Source organism: Sphaerodactylus townsendi, linkage group LG11 (assembly GCF_021028975.2).
Source record: "Sphaerodactylus townsendi isolate TG3544 linkage group LG11, MPM_Stown_v2.3, whole genome shotgun sequence".
Taxonomy (NCBI): domain Eukaryota; kingdom Metazoa; phylum Chordata; class Lepidosauria; order Squamata; family Sphaerodactylidae; genus Sphaerodactylus; species Sphaerodactylus townsendi.
In genome coordinates this window covers 40587401-40609173 of record NC_059435.1, presented here as the reverse complement: position 1 = coordinate 40609173, position 21773 = coordinate 40587401, and positions in this window count along the sequence as shown.

Genomic DNA, 21773 nt, shown 5'->3' with positions numbered 1-21773 from the left:
CATGTATTGATTGGTATTTCAAACAAAATCAGTTTTTAAACATTAAAAACATGCTGTAAAGCAAATATGAATCAACCCAAATGTTTGGCTGTATTATAAATTTGTAATCTTGAATAACTATTATATGCTTTCCCTACAAGTGTTCCTGTGAATCTCAGATTCAATCGCTAATAAACCAATGACTTATAAATATCACTGCTATTAACTGAGTTGAAGAGACATTGACATATATGCTTTTATATTTGTAGTGCAGAAAATATGTATACATACATGCACGTGTAGTGCAGGAAATATGTATACATAAATGCACCTCTAAATCAGAGGTGAATGCCTATGTCCACTTGTTATCATAAAAATTAATATTAATATTGTTCATTATATTTAGTAAAACACATGCTAAATGTGCATTTTCCAATAACAAATATTTATAGTTTAGTATTTATTTATTCAAACCTATTTATTTATTCATTGACAGCAAGTTACAATATACATAGATTAGCATGGGGCCTCTGAGCAACTGCCCAATGTACCCATGTATTAAGATGGCCCTGGCTTTTATTCTCCTTTAATGAGGGGGCTTCCATCTTTCCTTCCGAAGAAAGAATCCCCATGTGGAAGAAGTCTAAGACAATCACAAAGTAATAAACTGTGTCAGAGAATAAAATAACAAGAAGAAAAATCCAGCAAAGCCAAAGCATAACCCAAATCAACAAAAATAAATATCCCCCCCCCAATGATCCCACACTCATACCTGACTATAAACCCAAATACCCAATGGTTAATTTAAAAAACACTGAAAATATAGTGTATTTTCATGTGGAAGTTGTAGTTTCCAACAAAAGCTACACTTGAGATCCCAATTCCTCTCAACAAATGCATAGGAAGAACCCTCCTACAGCCAACCAGTGGTCCATATAGCCTACCAACCTGTTTTACACAATAGCCAACTAGTTGTTTGGGGTGGGGGGAATCAAAATACAGATCACAGAGGCCAAGACCTTTCCCTGCTGCTGCCTCCCAGCACTGGTATTCAGAGATTTTCTAAACTGAAAAGTCCCAGACTCTTTAGCCTTTTGTCATATCTTACTTACTTACTTACTTACTTATTTAAACTATTTCTATGTTGCCACTTCAGAGTCCTACTCAAGATGCTTTACAATTAAAAACAACAGTATAAAACACCAGCCATTAAAATATAAACAGTTAAACAAACTGTTAAACAAACAGTTAAAAAGCTGTTAAAATCAATCCCCAATTAAAAGCCTGGATGAAAAGAAAGTAAAGTAGGCTCCAGGTGAGCATGAAGGGGGATGATATTCCAAAGCTGAGGTGCCATGGCAGAAAATGCTGTCTTCAGTCTCTACCTGCCTCTGTCTTCATCTTCATCGAAGGGCCTTTCCCTACTCTCTTCCATCCCCCCTATGTCGCGCGCCGCTCTCAGCGTGCGGCATCCCAGACGCGTGCCCAGGCGTCCCCACAACCCCGCGCTCTGCGTGGGGCCATCAAAAGGCGCCCTTAAGAAGAGCGACTGGGATGCTGCACGCTGAGGGGGAGCGACAGCGGCTGCGTCGGGGCCCCTGTCACTGCCCCTGTCGTGGGGAGTCCCGGGGGACCCCGTGCTACTCTGCTCAAGTAGCGCAGGGCTTAAGGTAAGTGGGGAAAGGCCCATTGTCATCTTCTTCTTCTTTACTGGTTATTATAACAGTTCTTTTGCACTGGTTATTATAATAGTTCTCTTTGTTTGTACTTACCAGTCACTGGAATGTTGCCTTTAAACTTTTAATTCTGTTTCTGTCACCTTTTACTTTTGTTTCTCATCTACCTTTAGGAATTTTAATAGTTTCATCAATCGTTCATTAAGGTTTTTCATTTTTTTGGCTGCAGAAATATTCTGTCTACATTCTTCATTGATAGCGTCTCTGGTTTCAACTTCTGGTTCATGTTCACTTGAATTTAGTAATGCAAATCTGTTCTTTACATTGTCGTTAAACTCTTCAAGAATGTTACTTTGTATTTCAGCGTTATGAACGTTTTGGTGTTTTCCTTCAGCTTTATTCACATTGTCAAAATTAACAATTTATAGTCTGTACAACAATTGGCTCTGGGGCTTGTTTTAGCAGACAGAATAGAGATTCTCCATCTTCTGCTTACAGTTATGTAACCTATTTGATTTCTGTATTGGCCTTCCAGTGATGTCCTGTTGTCTGCTTGGTTGCTTGAAACATATGTTTGTAATGAACAAATCGTTGACTTCACAGAATTCTATGAGTTTCTGTCCTGTTCCATTTCATGCTCCTAGCCCAGTATTTGATTCTGCTTCATTTCCTACTTTTGTGTTCCAGTCAGCTATGCTTATCAGCATATCTTGTTTAGGTGTGTGATCAGTTTCTTCCCGCAGAGGTGTTCCTCCCATTGGGCAAAGTGGGCAGTTGCCCTGGGCAAAGCCCTGTGGGGGGCGCAGGTTTGTTTGTGGGATTTTTTGTATTTTCAGTGTTTTTCCATTTTTGGCCTGCAGAGAGTGCAGTTTTTAGGCTAGCAGCACCAACATTTCAGGGATGTTTTGGGAGACTCTCCTGATACTACCACCCAGGTTTGGTGAGGTTTGGTTCAGGGAGTCCAAAGTTACGGACTCCCAAAGAGGGTGCCCCATCCCCCATTGTTTCCAATGGGAGCTAATAGGAGATGAGGCTACACCTTTGAGGGTCGATAACTTTGGACCCCCTGAACCAAACTTCACCAAACCTGGGAGGTATCATCAGGAGAGTCTCTTACTGATACCACCCAGGTTTTGTGAAGTTTGGTCCAGGGGGTCCAAAGCTATGGACTCCCAAAGGGGGTGCCCCATCATCCATTGTTTCCAATGGGAGCTAACAGAAGATGGGGCTACACCTTTGAGGGTCCATAACTTTGGACCCCCCGAACCAAACTTCACCAAACCTGGGTGGTATCATTAGGGGAGTCTCCTAAAGATACCCTGAAAGTTTGGTGCTGCTAGCTTAACAATTGCACCCCTGCCAGCAGGCACCTCCCAAATTTCCACAGATTTTCCTTTTAAATCCCCCCGCCTTTGACATGGATTTAAAGGGAGAATCTGAGGTCCCCAGTTTAAACATTGCAAGTGATGCTGTTTCAGGGTGGGGGAGAATCAACCCCAAAATAGCATCACTTCCAATGTTGTTTAAACTGGGAACCCCAGATTCTCCCTTTAAGGTGGATTTAAAAGGAGAATCTGGGCTCCCTAGTTTAAACACCATTGAAAATGATGCTGTTTGGGGGTGAATTCCAGCATCAGTTGTTTAAACTAGGGAGCCCAGATTCTCCTTTGAAACATTGAAAGTGATGTTGTTTCCCCCAATTGGGGGTACTGGATACAACACCATAAAATGTTTTCATAGCAGTAATAAAACATTTTGAAAGCATTTTGAAAATGTTTTCAAAAATTATTTCTGCTGTGTGGCATGGCTTATTGCTGTGCTCAGATTTGTGAGTTGGGGCATGTTCTATAATGTGATGGTGACTTTGAAACAACCTGGTGTAAAAAATCATTGCTTGGTCACAGTGGGGGAGGGTGGTTGCCCATGGGGGGCACCAAACTCCAGTTTGCCTAGATACGCCACTGGGCGTAGCTACAAGGGGGGTGCACGTTGCATTGGGCATGTGCCTGAGGGGGGGGGGCATCAAACTCAGGTTTTGCCCAGGGCTACAGTTTGCCTAGTTACGCCACTGTCTTCCCTGACACTTGCGTACAATTTTCCAATTTCTTCCTTATCAGCATTTGTCATTGGAGCATAAACTTGAGTGATGGTTACATTGGTAGGTTTTCCATAAAGTCTGTTTGATATTATTTGGTCAGACTTTGCATTATAACCCCTGACTGTCTGTGCTATATCTCACCTCAGTATTACAGCAACTCTGTTTAGTCATTCCCTTACTAAAACACTTTGGCCGTTTCCGCACGGCCTCCTTGCGCCCCCACGCCGCCAAGAGTGCGGGCGGCGTGGGGGCACAAGCCCGTTCGCATGCAAGCATGCGAACGGGCAAAGCGGAGACCGGCAGACAGCCTCTTCCCCAGTCTCCACCCCACTCACGGTGTCCTCGTCGTCGCCTGCTGGGCGTCGCAGCCCCGCCCACGCTGCCCTCCGACCCCTGGAGGTCGGAGGACAGTGTGGGCGGGGCTCCGACGGCCAGCAGGCTTAACTGAGCGGACACCGCGGAGGGGCGGAGACGGGAGACAGCGTCTTCCCGGCTGCGCGGTTCGCACCGTGCCGCCGGGAAGACGCTTCCTCCCCAACAACAACCCTTCCTCCCCAACAACAACCCATTGCGTTGCAGCAGCGGCGCCTGTGCGAACGGCGGCCTGGGGGCGGCGTTTTTACCGCCCCCAGGCCGTTGTTTATGGGCCGTGCAGAAACAGCCTTTGTAATTTTATGACTGAAAATATTTTAATACAGTCTGCTTTAGTTTACTCACTCTCAAGATTGCAATGTTTAAATGTTACATTTATCACTTTATTATTTTGAGGTTACCTTGACACATATTCTCACATTCCATGTTCCCATTATATGCATCAAACAGCTTTGAACTTCCCATTTGCATTCATTCACATCAACAATCGAGTCTCCTTTGGGCTTTAGTCTAGTTGTGTCATTAAAAAGAAGAAGAAGAAGAAGAGTTTGGATTTATATCCCCCCTTTCTCTCCTGCAGGAGACTCAAAGGGGCTTACAATCTCCTTGCCCTTCCCCCCTCACAACAAACACCCTGTGAGGTAGGGTTGTAGCTGAAAAAAGGACTAGTTGTAGTTGTCAGTTCTGCCTCAGTAGCTGATTGTGTGCCATTCAAACTAGGATTTCCATCTTCCAGCCCTGTGTATTTTTGGATTGTCTCAGAGGGTTTTCAAGGTAAGAGATTGCCATTGCCTTCCTCTGTGGAATACTATCCAGGGTTAGCTGAAGTGGCCCTTCTGTTTTCCATGAAAAATCCTCCACCAATATCATCTTCCACTACTGCTGCCGCCCAATAACTACCCTTCAAGGATTTGTCTGACCCCATCACCATTGGAATTATCCGTTGTCTTCTGCTGATCTGACCATTGAAGAGGGTAGGCACATTTTAGTCTGGTGTCTCAGTTGTGACCATTCTGCCTTGAGTGATTCTGCTAGGAGTTTAGCCTCTTGACAGAGTCTAAACCCTTATAGTATAGCATTGCTCTCAGCTTCACTGACACACACAAACACACTCACCAGATTAAGGGGTGCATCTATGAGGGTGCCTGAAATTTCTAGCATTATCCAGCTTTATTCCCAAGAGATGGGGAGAACAGTGTTGATGAGTACTCATTTAAGCCATTCTGTACTACAGATGGTGTCAATCAGCCCTGCATTTTAACTTCTGCTCTGTAGAGACTCTTTCTCTTTTTCCAGCCATTCTGGGTGAGGGTAACTGATGAGCTGGGCTGTACAATATACATCCAATTCAGAACAAACAAAAACTCTGTCACTTATAATCAACAACTTTGCTTTCAAGGCCTTGTTTGTAAGATCCTGTTTTGCTGATGGATCCATCCTAACATCTGATACTTCAGATGATCTTGAATGCAGAATCAGCTATTCCTGATCTAGAGGCATTTAGCATGGTTCGGGTGCCAATGCTTTAAGAGTTAACAGAATATATCAGATTGCATTAGGGTTCTATTTGTCAAAATAAATGCTGTTAAGATTTATTTGATTTTTTAAAAATTCTATGCTTCCTTCTCTTCCCAATTCAGGGTTCCCAAAGTGGCAAACATTAAAACATTTCAACATTAGAACAACATCAAATTAAAACAGCATTTAAAGTAAAGTATATATACAAAATATTTAAACAATTCAGTGGAACATGTAAGCACACATGACAACACAACAAGGGAGGAAGGCCAGTAACAATAAGTGGGGGTTGTCAGGTGAAATTTAAAAAAGGCTTTGCCTGCTGGTGGAAGACAATGGTATAGGGCAGTGGTTCTTAACCTGTGGGTCTTGACCCATTTGGGGGTCAAACGACCCTTTCACAGGGGTCACCTAAGACTCTCTGCATCAGTGTTCTCCATCTGTAAAATGGATAAATGTTAGGTTGGGGGTCACCACAACATGAGGAACTGTATTAAAGGGTCGCGGCATTAGGAAGGTTGAGAACCACTGGTATAGGGAGACAGACAAATCTCTCTGGGGAGGAAATGCTAGCCTTTTGACATCACAGTCAAGAAGGCCCTTTCTCAGATTACCATCCATCAAGTTTCAGATAGCAGTGGCATGTGAAGTAGGACTTCCAAGGATTATTGGAGTGAACGGGTAGGTTCATATAAGAATAGGAAGTTCTTAAGATATGCTGATCCCAAGGTCTGTAGGGATTTAAAGGCCTGGGGCTACGACAGGTTTTTTTATACTGCCTCCCACCCGCTTTACATTTGTTGTGCGGAAAGGGCCTTTGTGTGAAGAAAGCAGCTTGTGGGGAACATATTTCATCAAATAGCCAGAGGAAAAAGGTGAGCAGTCCTGTCCTTCCCGAGATTCTCCTGATCTTGATTGCAGTCTTCTGTGCCAGTTTTTTATTCAAGTAAACTGCTGTTGCATCTGCATCTCCCTGGGTAACATTTAGGCCGTTTCCGCACGAATGCGGAAGCGGCCGGGTCGGCGTACTCGACGCCGACCCGATGACGCTAGGACCGTCCGCATGGACGGTCCTAGAAAGAGCCGGGCAGCTGGCGCTGCAGAGCCGGGCAGCTGGCTCCAGCGGCGCAGGGCAGGGGGGCGTGTCCCCAGGCCTCGCCGATGCGCTGGAGGCCCGGGGACAATGTAAGTACAGGGAGCAAGGGGGGGAAGCGCCGGGAAGCCGCTGCCGTTCGCATGGCAGCAGCTTCCAGCCGGCGTTTCCTCAACAAGTGCGCTTCCGAGCGCACTGGGGAAACGCTGGCATCGGGACGGGCAGCCGGCGCGAGGGCGGCACGGCTGCGACGCAGCTGCACCCCCTGTGCGAACGGCGGCCTGGGAACAGCGTTTTTGCCGTCCCCAAGCCGCCGCTTATGGCCCTTGCGGAAAGGGCCTTAGTTTAATTCTTGTACTTGAATCATAAACTTTACTCCATTTCCACTGATCTTTGAGCTGCCCATCATTTGGAATCAGAACACTTCCTTCTTCTTTAGTAAAAATGGATACATTTATTCCAGTTTGAAGGATGGGACAGTTATAGATCAATTTTCCATCCAGACATTTCATAAATATGTAATTCTTTCCTCACTCTTTAACACACAAAGAAAACCAGAGAATGATACTTTTGCTAGGCTTGGATTGACTTTCCTTTTTCTAGCTCAAAGTTAACTTTCCTTTTGCCATTATTGTTTTGATGTTTGGCATTTACTGATGCCAATTATTCTCTACCCATTCGATTTCAGTGTTACTCTTTTGGTAACAAGAGAGACACCACTATTGTTGATGCAGCCTTGTCAATTGGCAGTAATAAGCTTTTCGGGAGAAATTGCATAATTTCAATGTGGGTTTTAAGATACCAACTCTTCCACATAGCTGGGTAGAAAGGGAGGAGATATTTGTTCCATGAGACCTTGAGCAAGATTCACTTGATCATATTTATTGTGAAGTCTTGATCTCCATTCAAGAAACATTTATCACATAGCATTTGGATCTGAAGAGTTTTTAATACTGCTGAAATTTATTTTTGCTGAAATGATGCCTGCTTAATTTAAATCATTATGTTAACATGTTTTTAGAATGCCAACCATACAAATGGATTTATTTTAAACTCCAAAATATCTGCCTATATAGTTGAATGGCTTTGATATCTGAATTGCCAGTACCTCCATTTGGGTGAGTGCATAAATGCTGCCAGATGTTTGTTTGAAAACCTCATAGAAAACCAGAAACCAATTCCAAATTTATCAACTGGAGATTGGAAATTGTCATTACTGGGCTTTAAATGTTTAACTGATTTTCCAGGCCTCTTAAATCTATTTCATCTCCATGTTGACGGAAGTATTGGACAGCTGTTGGGAAAATCTGTCCCTTCTTTTAGGAGTGTGAATTTCTCAATTTGCAAAGGCTGGATAAAGTTCCTGTTGTAGACAAATCAGCACCAAAGATTTTTTTTTCATGCAAGTATACCAGTAGAATCCTTCTCTAAAGTTTTAACAAACATTAATGTATTCCTCCCACGTTCTCAATTCCTCCTTTCAATATGAATTTTCATGCACTGTCATTTGCATATTGTCCTTCATCTTTCTAATGAGATGAGCTACAGCAATGAAGCCTTGTGGGAATTGTAGTAAACTCCAACTAGGTGCCAAAATGTGCCCTAGGATAAACAATGTTATCACAAGATTTTCAGCTTTTGTTTCCTCCCAGGTTTGGTTTCCCAAAGTAAACCATGTAGTAGTCCTGGCACACCAGGTCATGAAGCTGGCTGTGTTTAGCTGTCACCCTTAGAATGTTTGTGCCCTTAGAATGTTCATGCAGATGGGCAGAGATGAGCAGTGAAAACAGTAAATAGGTAATACTGTTAGGTAATACGAGTGGAAGTGAAACACATACACACTTTGCCGTGTGAGACGTCAGGTGGGGTTCCCCCCTCACATGCTGGTAACTTTCACTCTCTGTGCCTCACCCACTGCTACCACACAATATACATCCAGCGCATCCTCACACACCTCACTCTTCCCTCCCTCACATCCAACCACCACTTACCCACTTCCTCACCCATATTCGCCACAGCTCTCTTTTACTAAAAGCGAGCTGGAGTTTGCCTTTTTCTTCTAAGAAAATCCCCGGGGGGGGGGGGGCGGACCAGCACTACCAGCTCCGCTTCTTTTGCACGTGGCCCTTTAAGAACCCAGGGAGCTGACCTCGATCTGAATGCCTCACCTTCCTGCCTCTGCTGCCTGACTGGGATAGCCTGCTTGTCCCAGTTCTGCCTTACCCAAGCCAGGACTGTGCGTGTCAACCAGCCTCATGGACAGCGGGATTCACATTCTGGAAAGTTCCATTATGGAATGGAAAGGGTTACCTTATACTAAAAAAACAAGACAGCACCATATAACAATGTGCATTGAAAAGGGAAAGAGGGATTCCATTTGACCACCCCAAAAGGCTATGCTGGGGATCGTTGGACCTGCATGGACATCTGTGTGGGTTGCGGACTGTGATGAGAAGGACAATTGCCACAGCAACGCGTGGCTGAGCCTGCTAGTGTGTGTGTGTGTGTGTGTGTGTGTGTGTGTGTGTGTGTGTGTGTGTGTGTGTGTATGCCACAGACATGCTGCACGAACATTCTAAGGGTGACAGTTAAACACAGTCAACCTCATGGCCTGGTGAGCCAGGAAAAATATGTTTCACCTGGCTCAGGTATGGACTTTCAGTGATTTGAAGGTCCAATTACCTGCCCCCAACAGGGAGGAAAGTCATGTGAAAATTTGAGGGCGATCCGTCCAGCCGTTTCAGCATTAGGGCATCAGTTACAAAAACACTGTTAGCTTTTTATATATATAGATTGTAATTTTGAAATAGCCTGGTTAGCTCAGTTTAGCCTAAGCATGTCAAGACCTTATAGAGGGACTGGCCACAGTCACCACTTGGATGGGAGGCCACCAAACATAGGGCTACTAGACAAAGGAAGACAGTGACACACCATCTCAACCCTTGGTTTGGAAACCCCATGACGTAAAACTGCATGGAGTCACCAGAGTGCTACTGAACAGTATGCTTTACCTTTTTAAATTTTGTAATATGGCTATTACAGACAAGAGTGGCTTCACCTGAAAAGTGAAGTATTGGATTGTCGATTGGATATCTTATGCAGTCTGATTTAATTGTTCTGCTTTGAGTCTCAGTGAGAAAGGCAGGCTGTAAAAAAACATAAAATACATAAAATGCTTAATCTTCTCAAACAGGAATTGATACTTATCAACTGATTTATGTGGCTGACTGGCAGCAGAAGCTAAAAGAATGTAAGTAATTAAACCTGAAGTGGAATAACAGCAGGAAAAAGTAAAGGGACAGTATCAGTCACCCTAAAAAACCACGAGGGAGGAGAATCTGGACAGAGATCACAGAGTATATGGAGGCAGAAGCTTAACCCTTTTCCTCTGTGATGCTTTCTTATCCTCAGTGCTCTGTGTCAGAGCTGTTGTTTACTGAGGGGAGAAAACATCTCATATAGTGTTACTCTAAGTCTCTAGGCTGCAATCTTAAGAATATTTTCCTAGGAGTAAATGGTGTTTACTTATGAGTATGACTGCTTCAGCTTACTATCTTGATCTCTGAATGGTATGTATGTGGATGCTTATCCTGATACCAAATACTTCTGACTGTGTTTCAGTTGAAGCTGTTATATAGCGAATGACAAAATACATTGTAAGAGGAAACACTCTAAAGGTCTTTAAAAACAAAATTATTGTCAGAAAATGTATGTTAGTAAGAGACATTTACTGCACACATGTATTAAGGTCAGTTTTCTAGCTCAGCATAACACACTAAGAAGTATAAATGTTGAGTCTGAGAGTGGGTTGAGATTAGGGATAGTTGTCAAGTAATGCTCCTTGGTAGAATGTCTGCATTTTCATCTGAAAATATTTACGGGTATAAGATTAAGCCCTGGTTCAAATCCTATCTGTGCCTTAGGCTGTTTCCGCACGGGCGAAATATGACGTCGTGGAAACGGGAAAAGAAACGTCAGAGCGAGAGCGTTCGCATGCATAGCGGCGGAGGTGCGCAGTTGCGCCTTCGCGAAAATGCTTAATTGGCGCGAAGACGCCGTATTCAAAAAACGCTTTGAAGTGCTCTTTTTCCACATGTGACGCACCGACGCCGCAGTCGTGCGAACCGCCGCCACGAAGCCGTTCTCAACAATGGCGACTGCCAAAAGGCCAAGCTTGGTCACCGTCCCCCCCTTCACACACACACGTTTGTCCCTGGTGATTTCCCTGCATGGTCAAGCACCTTTCCCAGATCCATGTCACCTGTGCAGATGGTGGCTGCCCATACACACTCTGGTCTCACAGGTAACATGAACTGGGACTGACAGTAGCTGGGAGGGGAGGCAATGACAGATGGGGGACGGGCAGGACATCAGGGCAGTCACATCAGCCAATTGCGCTGCTTCGCGAGTGCGCAGCCGCAACGGAGCGTGGCGAGACGCCGCTTCCGCAGCGCTTCCGTGCGAACCGTCACATTTCTGCGGGGCTCCTGACACACGCAGCTCCTCCTGTCTGTGCGAACGTTTTTTCGCGGATGCGTTGCTATTTACGACGTCATCGCGTCGCTCCTTTTGTCCGTGCGGAAACAGCCTTAGAGAATCTACTATCCTGTCAACAAACAATTTCATATTCCAATCCCCAATTTTGTTTAGCCCACATATCCTCATTTATGTGATGAAAATCCAAAAATAGTGGAACTGGCTGTAAAACAAGTATTAAATAAAATGCTTTCTGTGGCTCCTAAACGGCAGATTCTGTGATCTGTGTCTAAATGCTATGCAATTGTCTCTATTTAAGTTTTAAAATCGATATCCATATTGCTTTAAATACCCAGGTTACCTTTGTAATGTGTTGGTAATCATTTTAACTTTTATAACCTAATGTGAATTTAGACTCATGGTGCTGCTGAAATTTTCCCCACTTTCGTATGACTTACAGAATATTATTTCTACAGAAATAAATGACTTACATATTCTACAGAAATAAATAGGCAATAAAATCAAGGTGGGGAAAATTGTTATCCCATTTTCACCTGTATCATTAAGCACTGATACAGTAACATTGTCCAGTGCTTTGTAAAGGAAAATAATCCACAGGTTTACTATTCCTTATCTCCCATGGTAAACAAATAGCTTATTTTAGTTTTTAAAGTGAAAAGAAGGAAGTGCGTTGCCTGTGTAAATAAGAATATGCATTTCAATTTTCGGCAAATACTTAAGTGGTTTACATCTGTTTTCCCCAGTTGTATTTCTCAAACATGAATTTCCATTTTAAAAAGAGTCATAAAATCACTACTGTTTCTCTGCAGATCTATTAGCAATAAAATAGCCTACAGAGGTTTGCACAGCCATGGAAAATGTACAGTGATAATAGGCTGTCCTGCTGTTACATGTCTTATGCAAACTTTACATCTATCACTGCAGAACCATCTATCCGCAGGGTTGGAGTACTGCAAACAACTTGAATAGGAAAGACCAAAGGAAGGAAAATGATACAGGAAGCTCTATATACACATCATTAATCAGACATGATGAATTCCCAAACTCAAAAATGCATTTACTTAGAGTCAACCAAGGGGGGAAAATGCTGATCACACTCTGAGATGTAAAACTTTACATAAAATTAATCTCTTGCAAACTGGGGTTGCATCTCAAAAAAAGAAAGAGCTGATTTCCATATTCTTCTCAATTCATTGTCATTGTTTCAGATTGCTAAATTATGGTAAATTGGAATGACTATAAACATCTAGGCTGCCAGATGCTAGAGGTAGTTTATCAGGGCAATGTGGTACAAGTGTTCTAAAAGTAAGCTGGTGTTTGTGGCTGATGCATCTCCTGGGGCACCCACTAAGAGGAGACAGAATTGTGGAGGCTGTCTCTGAAACCAAAGGGTAGGAGAATCCAGACATCTTAAAATCTATTGGGGTACCCTAGAGGTAAAACCAGCAGCACTAGTTGGCTTTGCAAGCTTTTATGTCATGATTGACAAATAAAGTTTCTATCGTTTTCACAAATTTTGTCATGAATGCATGTAGGAAAGAAATAACTGAAGTGCTGGAACAGGCTACAAGATTACAGAACTCTGTGAACTAAAACCCAGGCAAAACTCGTGGCCAAAATAGGCCACATAAATTGTTTTCATAATGAAAAGGAAAGTGTTTTATATTTATGTATTCCTATGTGACTTGTTTTGAAAGGGAACCAATCAAAGGAACAAGTAGAAATAAAACTTGCATGATGAGAGATTCTCTGGGTGTGGTCTAGATTATAGGAACAATATCTGAGATAGACATGGAATGTTATCAGTTGATTTAAGATAGAAGCTATGAATGTAGAATTTGTTCTATTCATCTATTTGTATCTTCAGATGATCAGAGAAAGGCTGTATAGCTCAGTGGCAGAGAACCTGCTTTGCATGCAGAAGGTTCTAGGTTCAACCCCCAGCATCTCCAGTTGAGGACCAAGTAATAGTTGATGTGAAATACCTCTGCCTGAGATCTTGGAGATTCACTGTCTATCCAAGCAGACCGTACTGACCATGATGAACCCATGGTCTGTTTCAGTAAGACAGCTTCATGTGTTCAGAATATATTTCTGCTAAAGGGTCATATAGGTAAAATACTGCCATACAACACTGTACAATGGAAGGAAGACTTTAGGTATGATCCTCTCTTGCACCAGCTTCTTGGAAATCCTCTCTTGCACCAGCTTCCAAATTGGTAGCATTCCTAGTCCACTGTTGGGATTGCAAATTTAATTTCCTTTGGAGGAGGTTTGAAGGGAAATATCTCCAAATACAGACTCCTCTTTGGAGTCTGGCTGAACAGAACTCCAGTTTCCAGATGCAAACTACAGAATGGAGTTTGATTTGCCCTCTGATTTTACTATCAGTAGGGACTCTTTGTGCTGAGGATGTCTTCAGTGAAAACTTTAAGAAATGTCAAGCCTCCTCACATTCACTAAGAGCTTGTTTATATAAGATGCTTACCAGGAGAGTTTCCAAGATAGACATATGAGTGATAGATTGCAAAGCACTCTGCTTGTTTTTAAATTACTGTATAAATGGTTAACAGTAACTACTTGCCTCACAGTGAGGCAAAAAAAACCCTATGCATTTTATCCCCAACTAGCAATTTCCTGCTGCCCCAGATTCCTATGGCAACACAGGACTTGTTGACATAAGCAACAATACCTGAGGTTGTTTGAAACAATGCCTCAATTCAGACAGCATCCTTTTAACAAACAGATCTCATGAACAGAATTCTCAGTCTACCTGAAGAATTACTGACAGCACAAGCTGCTGCAATAATTCCTAAATCCATGCCCGCCAAATGGAAATAGCTGTTGCCATTGCACTGTTGCCCGTTAGCTGCACATGCTCAATTCAGTTTTATGTGCTTACAATGAGCACTAATTTCTGCTGGATAAGTCAGTATGGATGTCTGTTGCCTATATTTGTGTTACCTGCTAGGATTGGGCACCAGCACTGATACCATTGGGTAACATGGGAAGCAACCAGCTGGGCCTTTCAAACCTGTTCCCAAATAAAGGTTCTGAACTTTCACCTTGCTCTCCTTCCCTTTTTTTGTCAATGTAGCTCCCTGACAGGTACATTTTTTAAATTTTAATGTATATAGACATTATTTATTGTATTTGGCAATGTTTGAAAATCAGAACAAAAATTCAAATGTTTTGGATTGGATTCAACAGTCTGTTGGCTTAAAGGTAATTAGATATTTTCTGCATTCCCCTTCCTCCAGCAGTCCCTTTTGACACTTGGGATTGATTTGCAAGGTCATGAGCACCATGTGGACTATAAGGGTTGAGAAACTGCATTGAGGAGGGAAAGGTGAGAGATCTTCTCTTGCCTCCTCCATAAGTGTTTGTTTTGCTGATTCAAGAGGCATAAGATTGGTTTTGAAACCCCCAGGGGTGGACCGGCCATTTAACTAACAGGGAAATATCCTGGTGGGCCACTGGCCAAGAGGGTCACTGGTGGCCAGGAGCAAGAAGACAGTAACTCAGGGACCACTTGGCTGAGACCCCACCCTCACCAACCATGGCAGTTTGTGGCAGTTCACCAATGGTTTACTCCTGCAGTGCTCTCAGTTTGGGAGATGGAGCAGTGGCTAAGCTAATGCCCATTTTCGGCCTGGCTTGTAGCAAACTTAGTTTGACTTCCTCCAGAGCCATTTTCACTTTCTGCTTCTGCTCTTCTCCTTCCTTGGTGAAGTCCACACAGCTATTAGTCCACACAGTTCCTTTGAATCCAGGAATCAACTTTCAGAGGAACGAACCGGACTGGGGAGGGCAATGTAGGAGAAATCTACAGTGTCAATACCTCCGGCTGACAGATTGCTGAATCCAATCCTTTATTTATTTGTACAAAATGTATGTCTAGCCAGTGGTGGGATTCAGCAGGTTTGCACCACTTTGGCAGTACGGGTTGTTAAAATGGTGCTCGTAAACAACCAGTTGTTAAATTATTTGAATCCCACCACTGTGCCTAGCCCTCTTAACTATAAGCTCAACTGACTTGCAATCCATACTTTTAAAATATTGTATTTAAAATGACAGTTAAAAATCAAACAAATGCAACAATTAAATATGTCAATAAATTAACAACAATACTTCAGCAAACAAATGCCTTCTTAAAAAGAACTGTCATGAGTATAAATGTTGCATTGGAGACAGCCAAATTTGTCCTTCAGTCTTGCCTAATTCATCTCCATACTACAGCTCTTGTACCATATGGATTTTTGAATATGCAGGTGCCAAGCTTCTCAGCATATCCTTTTTGAGTGGTCTGAGGGAACCACTCCTCCCTTTTCCACCAGCTCAAAAAGTGGTTGGATTCAACCCGTTAAGCACACATGTAGTCTAAAACCATCTCTCTAATCCGCACAAAGGGCTGGGTACCAAATCCATTCTTGTACAACTCGAAGTATTTGGGCAGCTCTCCATTTGGCTAGCCATAGTAACTTGTTATGTTCCTTATAAATATTATTTATGATCTCATCTCAAACTTTGTGCTGCTCACCCATCATTAGTTCAATAGACAACCTGAAGACAGACAACAGATAGTATCATCTAAGGAAAATTGTGCCTTTTTGGAGTTGCTTCCAATATCAAAAGTCACACAGCATCAGCTTGAACACAGGTGTCAAACTCACACCCCTTCAGATGTTATGGACTACAGTTCCCATCACCCCCTGCCAGCATGATGCTGGCAGGGGATGATGGGAACTGTAGTCCATAACATCTGGAGGGCCGCGAGTTTGACACCTATAAGCTAGAAGAATCCTGGATTCGGCTTCTCTCTCCACCATTTTGTTTCCTTTTTGCAATAGTAGTGGGGCTGTTGGAAAGGAAAGGAACAAGTTTAAAAACAATTAGTACACACAGTGCTCTTTCTTGGCTCATTCCGCATCCTCATCTGCCTGAGAATACTCAGCAGTCCTTCATGAAAAATGTTTTTGAACTAATGAGGTATATTTGCATTCCCCTTAGAATGGTTTTGGAATTTTTCATCTATGCTGTGCCATGAAAAATGGATGTGTTTTTCACAGAGGTAATTTGAACATAAACCATCACATCAATGGAAAGACAACCTTTGCAGAAACTTTTTTTCAACTTAGCTCATTCCATTTGTTTTCACTGGGGAAGGTCAGACTTCCGCGAGGGATGTAAATTTCATGCACAAACTTAGATGCTGATGAGATTTGTTTTTGTAGATAATCTGGAGCAGAGAAATTTTTCATAATGTCACTGCAAAATAAATTAAAATGTTCATCTTCATATGGCTGGTTCCATTGCATTAAAATAAATGTTGCAAGCTCATTTAATTAGTATAGTTAGGAATGTCTCTTCCCTGCTTCACTGACTCTCCAAATCACAAGTTAATTTGTCAAAATCAGACCATTGTTTTTCCTTCATTCTTCATTACTGAAAAGACAGCCCCATTTAAATAAATGTTTATGCTACAGAGAGCAGAGCAGTGAACAACCCCAAATATTTTCATAAGCCAATGTTAGAAAAGTTTTCTGTGCATGGAACTGTGATGCCCGGGCATGAGTATGCACAGTTATTGGATATTTGACTAGCTGGAAAGGCACAGAATTGAGCAGTCCCTTGTAAGCGGTTAGGCAGCATAAACCATCTCTCATGCTGGCAGCTAAGTGTACTCGGAAGCCATTTCCTTCTATGTTTTCAAAGACAAAGGATGACACAAGATACAATCTCTATAAATTACCCTAATCAAATCATCCTCTTCAAGAAGCCTTAGTTAATCAATTATTCTGTTTTTTTGCTGCTCTTATGTCCGTAGCTTCTAAACTGTCGGCAGGGTTGCCTCCTTCCGCAGGGATCACTTCTATCAGAATAAGCCTTCCCATCAGATGAAGAAATCTCTTGTAAAAAAATCTATTATAAGGAATAACAATTCAGGATAAAAATATCAGTGGGGGGAGAAAAATAAGAGTTTAATAACATGTTTAAAAGGAGTTATAGTCTCAATTGAATCCCAAGATAGGCATGTGTGAATTTCATTGGGTTCAGTGGGAGTTAACAGAGCACTGGAACGTGACCTATGGCTGTGGAGGTCTTTTGGGAAGGCTGGTATTGAAATTGAATGTGAGACATTTTCAAAGAATCATCAGCGCCGTCATAAATGAAATGCTATAACCCATGAATGCTTAAGATGGCCTACTCCCTCGGAAAACGTGGTGTGTTTATATTATTCTGTATCATTTACTTGCCCACAATAAACTCAGGGACTTTATTAGTAGAAGCTGTCATGTTTCTGTAAAATGGCCCTCCTAAATAAGGAGTTGTGAAATAAAGAAATTATGAGACACCTGCTCTTTCTTTTCCAACATGCATTTTCTTATGGCTTACCTGTCTTTCTTGGTTATTTCTTTGTACAGCTTGTCACCTGAGCAACAAAATGAAGCGCTAACATTCTATTCATTAGGCTTCTTGGCACAGCAATATGTTAGTGTCTTTTAGAATCTATTACCACTATGAATCTGATGATGCTGTGGTCTGGAGGGATCAATCTTACTTTTCTGGTGTCACAATACCCTTGAGACCAGCTTTGTGCCATTAATAAATTATGTAATTACCTAGAAACTTGAATCACTGCACAACTCCATGAGTTCCTAGCAAGAGCACACTGGACATGACTGACTAGCATATTGACTTGACAGGGTTCTTGAGACTATTTGCATGCAGCAGAAAAATGGATATTCTTAGGAGGAACCAAAGTGAAGTGTTCTCCTTTCATCAGCATTTGTCATATTGGTGTTTATGAGAAGCAAAGAGAAGAATCATGTAAGGCAGTGCAGGTATTTTGAGAAGCATTGAAAAACTGGCACATCTTACCCTCCTGCTGTATTGTTGCCTCAGTGTAAACAGTGAATTTTCTGGACTGTATTCCTAAATTCTCATTGAATGTTTGGGTGAATCTGAGGTACTGGTAGTTAGATGAAATCAGCCTATTTTTATTGGTCAGACTAACAACTGCCTTGCAGGAGGGAAATGTCAGCATGTGTGAGTCTCTTCCACCTGACCAGCATGTCTGTCGCTATCAGTTTTCCTCTGACCTCAAGAATTCAGTTTTGGAGTTTTTCCCCTTAGTTAGGAATGCCGGGATCCTTACAGACATATTTGAAATTTGAACTTGCTTGAGGTAACTGTTTACAAATTGATAATTTGTTTGCAATTCAAGAGTATTTTCTCAACTAGGAGTAGTCAGCAGGAGCAGATAAGTGCTCTTGGAGAAGGCTCAGAATTATTGAATTGCAGGGTGGATGAAAATTAGTGTTTCTTTGGCCTGCTCATTGGTAGACAGCTGTGAAAAACTACATTTCCCATCAACCCTAACAGGTAGTCAAGCAGATGACAATCGGGAAGAGTAATTTAAAGGCCCCTATTATACATTTAAAGAACCATTTCCTATGGCAGGTTATTCTCTCATCCTACCCTCTAAAACCAGTGGGGTTCTGGCTTGAGAAGGAGAACTTGTGCATTGAGGGAAGTGTTCCTCAGTGCATGCACTTGTATGCATTTTGTGATCATCCTGCCAAGCACATTTTTAGGGTTCAACAGACATATTTGCAAAAATATGAATGGTATTGTAATAGATGATGCCCCCTGCCAGTGAGGGAAGCATTTGTTTTAAACCAGACACATGGGAACTAAAAGTCTCTTTGCCTGTTCCAAAGCAACACATTAACTACTAAATGATAGGGCTACACTGAGATAGCTATTCTCTTCACTGCCCAATGACTGCAGTTTAAAGTCTTCTGATTGAGAGAAGTCAAAAGTCAATATTTCCAGGTCCCAAGGGAAAATCTTTTGTTGAAGGCCAAAATCGCTTGCATTTATCTTTTAAGATCTTTATTTAAAATCAATCTAATGATTTAGAAACAGAAACATGAACATATAAATCGTTATCGAATCTGAAGATTAAATGATAAAATACAATTTCAAAGATTCTCACCAAAGTACTTTCAAAAAGTTTATACAGTCTCATGCAACAAATATTTGAGAGTCAGGGTTTTTTGAATGTGGCTATCTTACAGAAGCCCATTTACACGAAACCAGCATGACCATACCAAAATCTTCCAATTTGTCACTTTTGCTGGAATAAGGTGAGCACTTCTCTGAACTTAGAAGAAATTTCCTATAGAAATGTATGTATCAAAATAGTGAACTCCTAGAGCAGTGGTGGCAAACCTTTGGCACTCCAGATGTTATGGACTACAATTCCCATCAGCCCTGCCAGCATGGCCAATTTGCCATGCTGGCAGAGGCTGATGGGGTATGCATTCCTTATCTGGAATATAAAACCGCCCTGCAGGTCTGGTTTTCACCAAGGTTTCTATCCATCTATTCAAGGTTCTCTTTTCCTCATGTACACAATAAAGTGAAACTTGTACATGTTTTGCACATTTGAAAATTAAAGCAAATTATCAGGATTTTTTTAAATCAGTGGAATTGGCTGTCATTAAATGATGCTATTCCCTTTCCTAAGAAAGCTACACAGGCTCTGGATGGGGGGGAAATGTCAGTCTAGGACTTTGTAAATGGATTCTGTAAGCTAGGGCTATGTAACAGGATCCTGTTAGCTGTGAAGCCTACTATGTGTCTGCTGAACTTATGCCTGCCCTGGCTGACCAGTGTGGATATTGACAAGCCCTGGATGCTGTTTTTCCGGGAGGACACCACTGCCAGTCTATTGAGGCCCAAGTAACAAATGTAGCCCATCTGTCATTTTACCATCTATACCACATCCCAAGGCTGTTGACCCTCTATCTGTCTCAGTCTGACCTAGCATGGTGATCCATGATGCAATGGTTGGTCACTCCAGGCTAGACTCGTGCAACTCACTCTATGCAGGGCTGCCCTTGAGGTTGCTTTGGAAGCTCCAACTGGTGCAGAATGCGGCAGTGCAGGAACTGACTGGGATGCCCTACTGGGTGCTCATCCAGCTGATGTTCCGTCAGCTGCATTGGCTCCAGATGGAGTACCAAATAAGATTCAAGATTTTAGTACTCACTTTCAAAGCCCTTAATGGTCTGGAGCCTTCAAATCTGCAGGACTTCTCCAAATACACTCACCAAAGAGCTTTATGCTCAGCAGAAGATAACATTCATTCATTCATTCATTCATTCATTCATTCATTCATTCATTCATTCATTCAGTCACTTACTTACTTACTTACTTACTTACTTACTTACTTACTTACTTACTTACTTACTTACTTACTTACTTACTTAATGCCCTGCCCTTCCTGGCCAAAGCTGGGCTCAGGGCAGCTAACACACGTTATTTAAAAACAATATTCTTATAACAATTCCAAATAATTTCAACTAAAACTTTAAATATACAATACAAATGCAATCAACATTAAAGATGGCAAAGAAAAACAGGTGTTCAACCAAACCTCTACAAGCCTAAAAGCATCAGCCTCATCCATACTATGTAAATATAAGTACCTTTTTCCACAGTCACTATTCCTGCTATACAAGCTGTATGCCTCACCTTGATTCCATAATTTACCCCTCTTTCTCAAAGGAAATCAAGATGGCATACATTGTCCCCTCCCCCCCATTCTGTTTTATTGTTCCCCCCTATTCTATCTTATTGTCACATCATTGTATCCTATCAGGTAGGTTAGGAAGAGTATGTGATAGAGAAGAAGTTTCAGTTTGAGTCTGCCATGTTCTAATGGTCTGACACTTTCACAACTCTATCACTCTTGCTACTACATCATAATGGCTGACTTCTACAGCATGGATGGGAAGGGTGTTGGGAAATTCGCACACAAAGTTGCATTCATATAAGTGAAATTGAAAGTGAATGTCTCCGTATGTAAAATTGGAATGTGGATTTATCTTCAAATTCCATCACTTTGAGCTTTCTTGAGACAAGCTTCTCCAGTGGGCAACAGAGATTGTTTTCTTTTTTAACCCCATCACCTTACAAATTTTCAGCCTTTATCTGATACTCTGATACAGCCCAAGAGATTGAATTTCACGTATCTTGAACGATTACCACTCCTCGCCTTCATCTTTTTTGCTTAATTAACTTTAGGAGAAAGCAGATATTTTCTCATTTCAGGTTGCTTTCAGTTAACCACCAAATATTAATCTCTTTTATCTGGCATAGATCACTTTGTGTTACCTCAGCACTGGGCTATAGAGATGACTGTGTGCATAGGAGCCTGTGCGAATGGCTTTGCCAAGGAAACTCAGGTTAAGCTGCTAGTGATAAATACATTTATTGGTTAGACAATAAAAAGTACTGAGGAGTTTAAAATAAATTCAGTTATTTAAACTTAATTTATGATCAGGAAAATAAACCCTCTTATGCCATTAATGTTTTTTTTCTGGGCCATCAAATGTCACACATTACTGGGTTTGGATGTAAGGTCACTGGAAACAACATATCAGCTGTGTCTCCAACACAAATCAAGTGAAATTCCCTTAAAAATAAAAATGTCAGGGGTAGAATAATAGGCAATAGTTATTTCATG